We start from the raw sequence: 8,691 nt of genomic DNA, 5'->3' as shown, positions 1-8,691 counted from the left end.
AACCATCTAAATGTGAAATCTCAATAATGGAGCATAATCATGAAAGTCTCCATCACTCAACATTCAAAATGTTTTATATTTATTGTAATTTCACAAGTGATTAAATTGTTTAAATGACACTCGTTGAAATTACAATTTTGAATATCTAAATAAATTTAAAATCTCCAAATTAATCATGAAAGTCTCCATCACTGAATATTTAAATTGTTTTGTATTTATTGTAATTTGAGAAGTGATAAATTGTTTAAAATGAAAGTATTGATTGTTGAAATTACAATTTTGAATATCTAAATAAATTTAAAATCTCCAAATTAATTTAAAATTATAGTTTACAATTCTTAAAATCCTAATTATATATCTAATAAAAAATTTATTTTTTTTATTTTTATTTTTTTCGCCATAAGAATCTAACAACCCTTCTAACATGTAATTACTAGTAAACCTCCCTTGTTCTCCTAGTTGTAAATATGAGAGTTTACCACTTGTCCTAAGGGGATTTGAACCAAGTTATCTTATTTTCATGATTTCACAAATTTTGAATTAACCAATTGAATTACCCTAAAACATATATTTAATAAAAATAAAATAACTTTGTAACTTAATTCAAATAATAATAATAAATAATTTAAGTATTAGATTTATAATTCAATTAAAAAAATAGAAAAGAGATGGTGTAAGTGTTATTTATCTCAGTGTGGAAGTGATTGAAATAGCGTCCATTAGGTGTAATTTCATTGTCCAGCAACGAATAGGCTTAGTTCCATGTTCCATGGATTATATTTATTTGAATTCAACGAGAAATTTAATAAACTACCAAACTCAAATTTATTATTCAAAAAAGAAATATACATTCAAAAAAAATTATTAACTATACTGTATTTGTTTATCAAAACAAAGAGCATTAATTTACATTACGGGCAAACAATAATAGGTCAGGTGCATGGATGGGAGTAGGCACAAAGAGGTTACCGAAGATTAATCTATTATTATCATCATCATTAAATAGCCTGCCATATTCATTGATCATAGTTATTAATTATGAGCTGCATCCGCATTAGTTTAATGTTATGCATTTTAAAATTAAAAATGTAATACGAATATTGAATTGAGAAAAATGTATATATAAAAAAGTACGCATTGGGTTCGGTTCAGATAGAATAGGAAGAAGTTAAAGCCAAGAAAAATCAAAATCAAAATAAAACTAAGAAGAAAGAAATATCAAACTCTTAAGAACCCTAATTCCTATTTTAAATAGTAATTATTTGCTTTTTTAACAAACCATCTGTCGTCCTTCAAATCCAAAGATGAAATATTTTTGCCTTTTAATAAAGATTCATAGTTTAATGTATTTTTTCCTTAAAGATCCCGAGTAGTCTCTGGTCTTCACGACACGATAGTGCCTCTCTACGGCCTTGCATGTGAATGGCTTTACAGATATGCATTTAATATACGCGAATTTCCATCGCGTTTCTGAAAAGATTCCTGGTTGCAGCGGATCATCCGCTGCAATATTGTGCAATGTAAGGTACGTGATCTTTGGACGTGGCAGCTATCTTGTAAACTGAGTAGGTAAATATTGAGGGTTACTGGGTGGATCTCATAGCTTGCTATTTATTATTATTATTATTATTATATCATTGCTATTTATTATTCTTGTTGGTGGTAGATTATTATTATATCATTGCTATTTATATCTTGCAAATTGAGTAGGTAAATATTGAGGGTTACTTAGGTGGATCGCATAGCTTGCTATTTATTATTATTATTATATCATTGCTATTTATTATTCTTGTTGGTGGTAGATCACACAGTTTGCTGCATCTGCTAAGCTATCTAATGCTCTCATATCATGTGCCCCTCCCCTCAGAGATGAATACGAATACCCGCATTTTCATGATTGCAAGCCGATCATCTGCTGCACTAATCCGCTATCAGTGATTTTCGAGAAGTTCCAAGCGATAGCTAAGTAACATATTCTAGATATGAGTTATTTTGTCTTTCGTTTTTATTGAAATATCCACGCTACTCTTCATCTTCATTTTCACCAGACGATATTGCTTCTCTACGTCTTTGCATTTGAATGGCTTCATTTAATAATTTGAACATACATTTATGCATCTTCGACATCATTATGGTTAGACTTTATATGGTTGCGGCCTAATCATCTGCTGCGGTTATTCCGCTGTATTAGATCCCTGAGCTTTGGATCTCGCAGCTACCCCTGAGATCGAGATAGGTCAAGGAGAAGGCGTTGGCAATGCTCTTCGGAAGCGTGGTGGTCCGCATTATTGTTGTATTAAGAGTAGTCACATCTTGTAGATTTATTGGATATATTTATTTATGCATCACTGCTGGTAGATTCATTGGATATATTTATTTATGCATCACTGCTGGTAGATTTATTGGAGATATGAATCACTGCTTGTAGATTTAATGGATATACTCATTGTGGTATTGAGAATATGCTCTACCGCTATGGGAGATGCTTACAGTTTATTTTTCCGGTTGAAAAAATTGTTTCATCTAGGTTGATTTTCTTTATATATTGTTAAGTTGAAAAATTATATATATATATATATATATATATTAATTTTTGGGTATAAAAAATGCAACTTTAAATGGGATTTACTTTTATTAATTATTAGATTTAATTTTTGTAAAGAGAAAGACATTAAGAATAAGCATTAGTTGTGAGAGATTATAGTATGCTGAGAAATATTCAATCTCTATCAAATCTCCTATTTTATAATTCAAAAACTCAAAATTATTCTTTCTTCTATACATATTTCTTGAAAAAATATTTCATTGTAAATATTTATATTATCACATAATTATTATGAAAATTTCTAATCATGCTTTATGTCTGTGTATATCATTATCATTTTTCTAAAAATATTTGGAAGTCATTTAATATTTTACTTTATTAAATATTTTTTCATAATTATTAAATTTAATTAATATAATAAAATTGTAAACCATTTAAAAAGAATTTAAACGGTGAGAGAACTGTGATTCACCGTGTGAACACCGTCACGAATCATGATATACAGAGATATGGATCTCACATATTTGTCCAACGTAAACGGCAACTTTTTCCATCAAACACAGATAGCTATAAAGAATCTCTGTGCATCTATGCAAATGTTTATATATGCATGGAGGTGAAGAGCTGCCGTTTTCGGTGGACAAATTATCTGAGACCCAATATCAAAAGAAGGCCTATTTCCAAAGGATGAAGAGCCTACTATCATCTAGCTTCAGGCTATTCTGCGAAACAGGCAACAAAAAAATTTATTTGGTTTATGAATTAATGCCAATTTTAGGGTTACGTATTTATTGTTCTACTCATACTTGCACTTGCAGATTGGTCTGACATAGCCTGACAGATGGCGGGTAGAATGGAAAACGAGGTCAAAATTTTTGGCAACGCCCTTTTGAAGAAGTGTTTGTTTAAGATGGGACTCGATCCCTCGACACAGTGAGAAAATGCAAGCCTTGAAGCAGAAGCTCGGCGTAGGTGGGCATTACACAGGATGTTCGGAGCTTCTTCTAGATTTCGAAAACAGATTCAACTCAACACTTTCAGATGCTGATAAAAGTTGTCTCAAATTTAAATTCTCCACTGCGTTTTCTACTTTTTGTAACCCTGAGTCCATGTGTACTTCAACATTTAGCTTCCAAATGAATAACATCCACAACTACTCAACCTATCAAACGATTCATTCAAAGCTGTCATTAATTATTCTTAAATTTTGTCCATGATATTGGCTTCATCTTTGCCTTCTGTTAATGTGACACCCGATGCACAATCAGCGCTACTGATTGTCCCATTGGATAAGCAGATCGTGTAGATGTTCTGTGGTATTGTCAGTTGTAAAATCTTTCTTCAACCTATGCAGCCGTAGTTTTATGTATTTGCATAAACATGTCTCCTCTTTCTTCGTTATTTTGGCAGCAAAGCTCCTATTTACTTGCTGAATTTGAGTGAATCCATGACTGACTTGTCGTTTTCACTGCACAACAAATTATTTGAGACAACGAGGCTCATTTCCAAAGGAAGAAGAACAAACTATTATCCAACTGCATGCAATTCTACGAAACAGGTAACAAACAATTATATTCAGCATACTTCATTGATGAATGCCAATGTGAGGGTTTCGAATTCTGAAATGGTCAAAGTACCGGTTACAATTATTGTTCCTCTAACATTCGCATTGTCCGACAAAGGCTGACAGCTGCAGGGAATTACGGAAAACAAGATTAATAATTTTGGGAGCACGCCTCTGAAGGAGTGTCTGTTTAAGAAGGGATTCGATCCCTCACCCATGTACTTCTACCAGAAATCCAATCCCTCGACACCATAGAAAGATTGGACCCGATACCTCGACACAGTGGGAAAAAGACATGAAGCAGAAGCTCGGTGTAGCTCGGAATTACACAGCATGTTTAGAGCTTCTTCTTGATTTCCCTGACAATGATTATAACAACAACAGTATCGGTTGCATGATTTCAGAATTCAGTAGTAATTTGCTGCCATGGCCAAAATTAAAACAACGACAGTATTGGCTGTATGACTACAAAATTCATTGGTAGTGTGCTGCCATGACCCAAATTACAGTGCCAAGATTTAATGTATAATATAATTTGCTTGAGAATTCATCTCATGTATATTGTATTTTGCTTTTTCTAGATTTAAGATAATTTATACACCATTCAAATTTATGTATAATGTATTTGGTAGAAAAATGTAGTGGTAGTAATATGATTTATTGAAAAAAAAACATGGAATCCATTCAGAATGTTTGTTTGTTTACTTCATGAGATCAAGATATAAACGAATGTATGTTTGTTTACTTCATGAGATCAAGATATAAACGAATGTATGATCTGTCGTGATCATTTTTTCCCATTTTTATTTGAATTTTTGGAAAGAACTTAATTTCATTTTCTACGGACATAATATCATCGCAATATTTCTCAAATAAAAACTAAAGAAAATAAATATTGCTAAATAAAAGCCAAGTGAAATCCAATATTGCCCTTACCAAATTTTATAAATAACCATTTAGTAAATAAATAGAGCATTCTACATAACATGATTTATGTCATCATTCTGAAAGTTTATAGGATCATTTTAGTAAAACAAGACGTACAATGCATGTCCGAATGAACACAAACATTTGTTGTGATCCTCTCTGTAATATCCCTAAGCCCGGGCAGACCAAAGTTCAAATCTCATTGAGTACAATGACCTGTCCGAATGAACACAAACATTTGTTGTGATCCTCTCTGTAATATCCCTAAGCCCGGGCAGACCAAAGTTCAAATCTCATTGAGTACAATGACCTGCTGTGGTGGCAGCTAGAGGGGCGGATTCCCCTTTCCCGTGAGTCTGCACTTGCTAAAATTATAGGAACTTGGTATACCCGATTTAGGTGGTTGGTTATACTCTTGGTGTTATAGTGGCAGCTATGAGGTTTGATCCTTGGTCTCCGATAGATTAGGCCTGGCAATTACGGATTCACCATGTGGTTAAAAAAAATATCCCTACCCTTAAGAAACTCATGTAGTTACCATGAGTAAAAACATTATTAATATAGTATATGATTAACTGCTGTAAATAAGTTTTTAACTAATTAAATCCTTATCTTATCATTTGAAATTCCTTTCTTGGTGGATACGTGTTGGTGTACATGCACTTAGACTAGCTGTGTTGGTGTACATGCACCTAGATTAGCTCCAGTTAACTTATTGCTTGCATGTGGCACATGTACACATTAACATAAGATAAAGCACACTTAGCTTTAGTTAGCTTTAGTTATTGCATGTACAACTAAGCTTAACTTAGTTGCTTTATGTATTTATTCTAAAACTAATATTGTAGAATCAATTTTCATTCTTTTCTCAATTCTTGCTCGCTTCCTTCCTTCTCTTGCAAGCTTGTTTATTGTTTTGCAGATCTAGATCTGTGTATCTCAAAAATCTTACATGGTATCAGAGCACAGGGATTTGTAATCAGTGCACAAGCAATTTTATTTGCAGGTTCGGAAGATTGAAGCAACAACAAAGAATGGAGTCTAAATTGGAGTTTCCACAATCGGCAATTCTCACTCCATATAATTATTTCGAATGGAAGCCAAAGATTCAACTTCATCTCAGAAGTAGAGGCTTATTTCGAATAACCATGGGAACGGAAGTTGAACCAACATTGGCAATGGAGAAAACAAGATATTTCAATCGCATGGACGAGGCCTTCGGCATCCTATGTTTATCTATTTCTCCGGAACTGCTATTTCATGTTGAATCATGTTCAACTCCAAATGAAGTATGGAAAATTTTGGAAGAATTGTTTGGAAAACAGGATGAAATGCAAGGTCACATTCTCGAAAATGAGTTAAACTCATTAGATCCGAGAAACTTTGAGAACATTCAAGATTTTTTCACAAGGTATAAAGCCTTGTTGGTTCAGCTGAAAGGATGCGGGATCGACAAATCCAAGCAAGAAAAGCAGTTGATTCTTTCCATTTTATCAAAACTTGGTCCAGAGTATGCAGTATTCGTCTCTACATTCCACACAGTCAGATCTGCAACTGGTGCAGATTGGAAGATGCCCTCACTGGATTCTTTTATTCAGTCTTTGATGCATGAGCAAGATAAGCTCATCAAAATGGGCACACTTAAAAATTCCAAAGCGCATGCACTTACTGTGCATGCAAAAGGAAAGGCAAATTCCAAAGACCATCAGAAAGGAAAAGGGACGAAAGGGCAATCAATGTGCAATTATTGCCACCGTGGTTTTCATCCTGAATCTGCATGCATGAAGAAGACTATAGATCTTATGGCGCAGACACTCCAGCAACACAATCTTGGAGACCACATTCCTGAGAATGCTAAGAAGAAGTCTGGAGAAAAAGCACCAGATCCAAGAGGTAACGGGCATGCTTTGATTGCTCTTCATTCTGCACCACAATAATGGATCATCGATTCAGGAGCTTCACATCATATGGCTTCTTCAAAGGAATCCTTTTCTTCTCTACATGCATACTCAGGTCCTCCCATTCTTATGGGGGATAATTCTGCAGTTGCAGCAACTGGACAAGGAAGAGTGCAATTCGAAGATGGAAGTTTTGAAAATGTCTTGCATATTCCAAGGCTTTCTGTGAATCTTCTCTCAGTGTATCAGATGACACACACAGGCAGCGGAAGGAAAGTGGAATTTACCCCAGATTCCCTGAGCATTTATGACATGCAAACCAATTTGAAGATTGCATCTGGCAAGGTAAATGATCAATCTCGTCTGTATACATTTTCTGATTTTGTTCCTCAATCAGATTCTATTTTGCTACTTACGCATGCAAATGAAGAGAGTAGGATGGAAGTTTGTGAATTTTATCGGGCTTCAACTCCAGATGGCTGCAGCCCTTCAGAGGTTGGAGGAACGATGCAAGAAATATTCAGACCTGCAGAAGTGCATATGATAAAGAAAATATTGTGGTTGCTCTCCACACCTCTGGGAACGTTCTTACTTGCAGGCAAGCTGGCGTTGGCGAGCGAATTTCCGTTTGTAAAAAGATTTGGAGATTTGAGTTTAGAAGCACGGGAGCAGGTTCTTCAGAGCTGGTCTACAAGTTCCCTTTCCTTCTTCCGGACCATTTTCAAAGCTTTCAAGAACAGCGTTGCGTGGAATCATTTCACCAGGGTGAACGAGAGTGGACATAATCATTTCTGGAAAGCCATCGGATACTGTGGACCTGATCCAGTTGCCATGAGCGCCACACTCACACCCAAGCCGCTGGAGGATTCAGTAATAGACGTGTCTGGGCTCTCAAAAGAAGATCTGGACATGGCACTCAAGAATCGCGCATTCAATTTAACAGTTGATTCATATTTCGCCAATGCAGCAGACGCAAAATCAAGTGACCACGTCTTGGAATGTGACGTAGTCATTGTCGGTTCAGGGTCTGGGGGAGGAGTAGCAGCGGCGGTGTTGGCAAAAGCCGGATTCAAAGTAGTAATTCTGGAAAAAGGAGGCTACATAGCTCGGCATGAGTTGTCGCTTCTTGAACGAGAAGCCATAAGAGACCTCTATGAAGAGGGAAAGCTACTCACTACAGACGATCAGGGGATGATTGTAATGGCCGGATCCACTGTCGGCGGCGGATCCGCAATAAACTGGTCTGCTTCGTTTCGAACTCCAGAGCACGTCCTCCGTGAGTGGAATGCAGCCGTCTTACCGGACCCGGTCTGAGCGCATGCAATTAAATCTCGGCCAGCTAACGAAATAGGTATTGCATATTTCTGCACGGGAGTCGGCTTTGCAAACTTACACCTCTTGATATTCAGATTTAGGGCCTCTCCTAAATCAATTTCAGCAAAAGTATTCACAGGAGGAGGTACATGGACTCCGCTTGTCTCCACAGGAATGTCTTCGTATGCATCGAAGTTTATACCCGTATTCACCTGGTCAAAGACGTCGTCAGCTTTCAAGTCTTTGGCGAAGGGGTTTACTTCGCGTTCACGAGAGCCACCAGAACGAGCGTTGGAGGTAGTATTACCCCACCCGCGTCCTCCCGATGCACCCCATGAGGGTTTTTCACCCCAGACCGGCTTCTCATCCCAGCCTAGAGACTTTTCAGATTTTTCACTCGGGGTGAAGGACACGACTGCCTAGTAGTTGTCTTTTCTCTACTT

At 36.1% G+C, this 8,691-nt stretch overlaps 1 pseudogene; it reads left to right on the top strand.

The window, feature by feature from the left end:
• Nucleotides 1-7,372: 7,372 nt before the first annotated feature.
• Nucleotides 7,373-8,248, top strand: LOC149193346 (long-chain-alcohol oxidase FAO4A pseudogene; annotated as a pseudogene).
• Nucleotides 8,249-8,691: the final 443 nt, after the last annotated feature.

This window comes from Pinus tabuliformis, chromosome 2_2, assembly GCF_031772625.1.
Source record: "Pinus tabuliformis cultivar Carrire ecotype Pingquan chromosome 2_2, CPIR1, whole genome shotgun sequence".
NCBI classification, from domain to species: domain Eukaryota; kingdom Viridiplantae; phylum Streptophyta; class Pinopsida; order Pinales; family Pinaceae; genus Pinus; species Pinus tabuliformis.
Note: the sequence above shows the minus strand (reverse complement) of the source record. Positions and strands in the feature narration are given on the sequence as shown.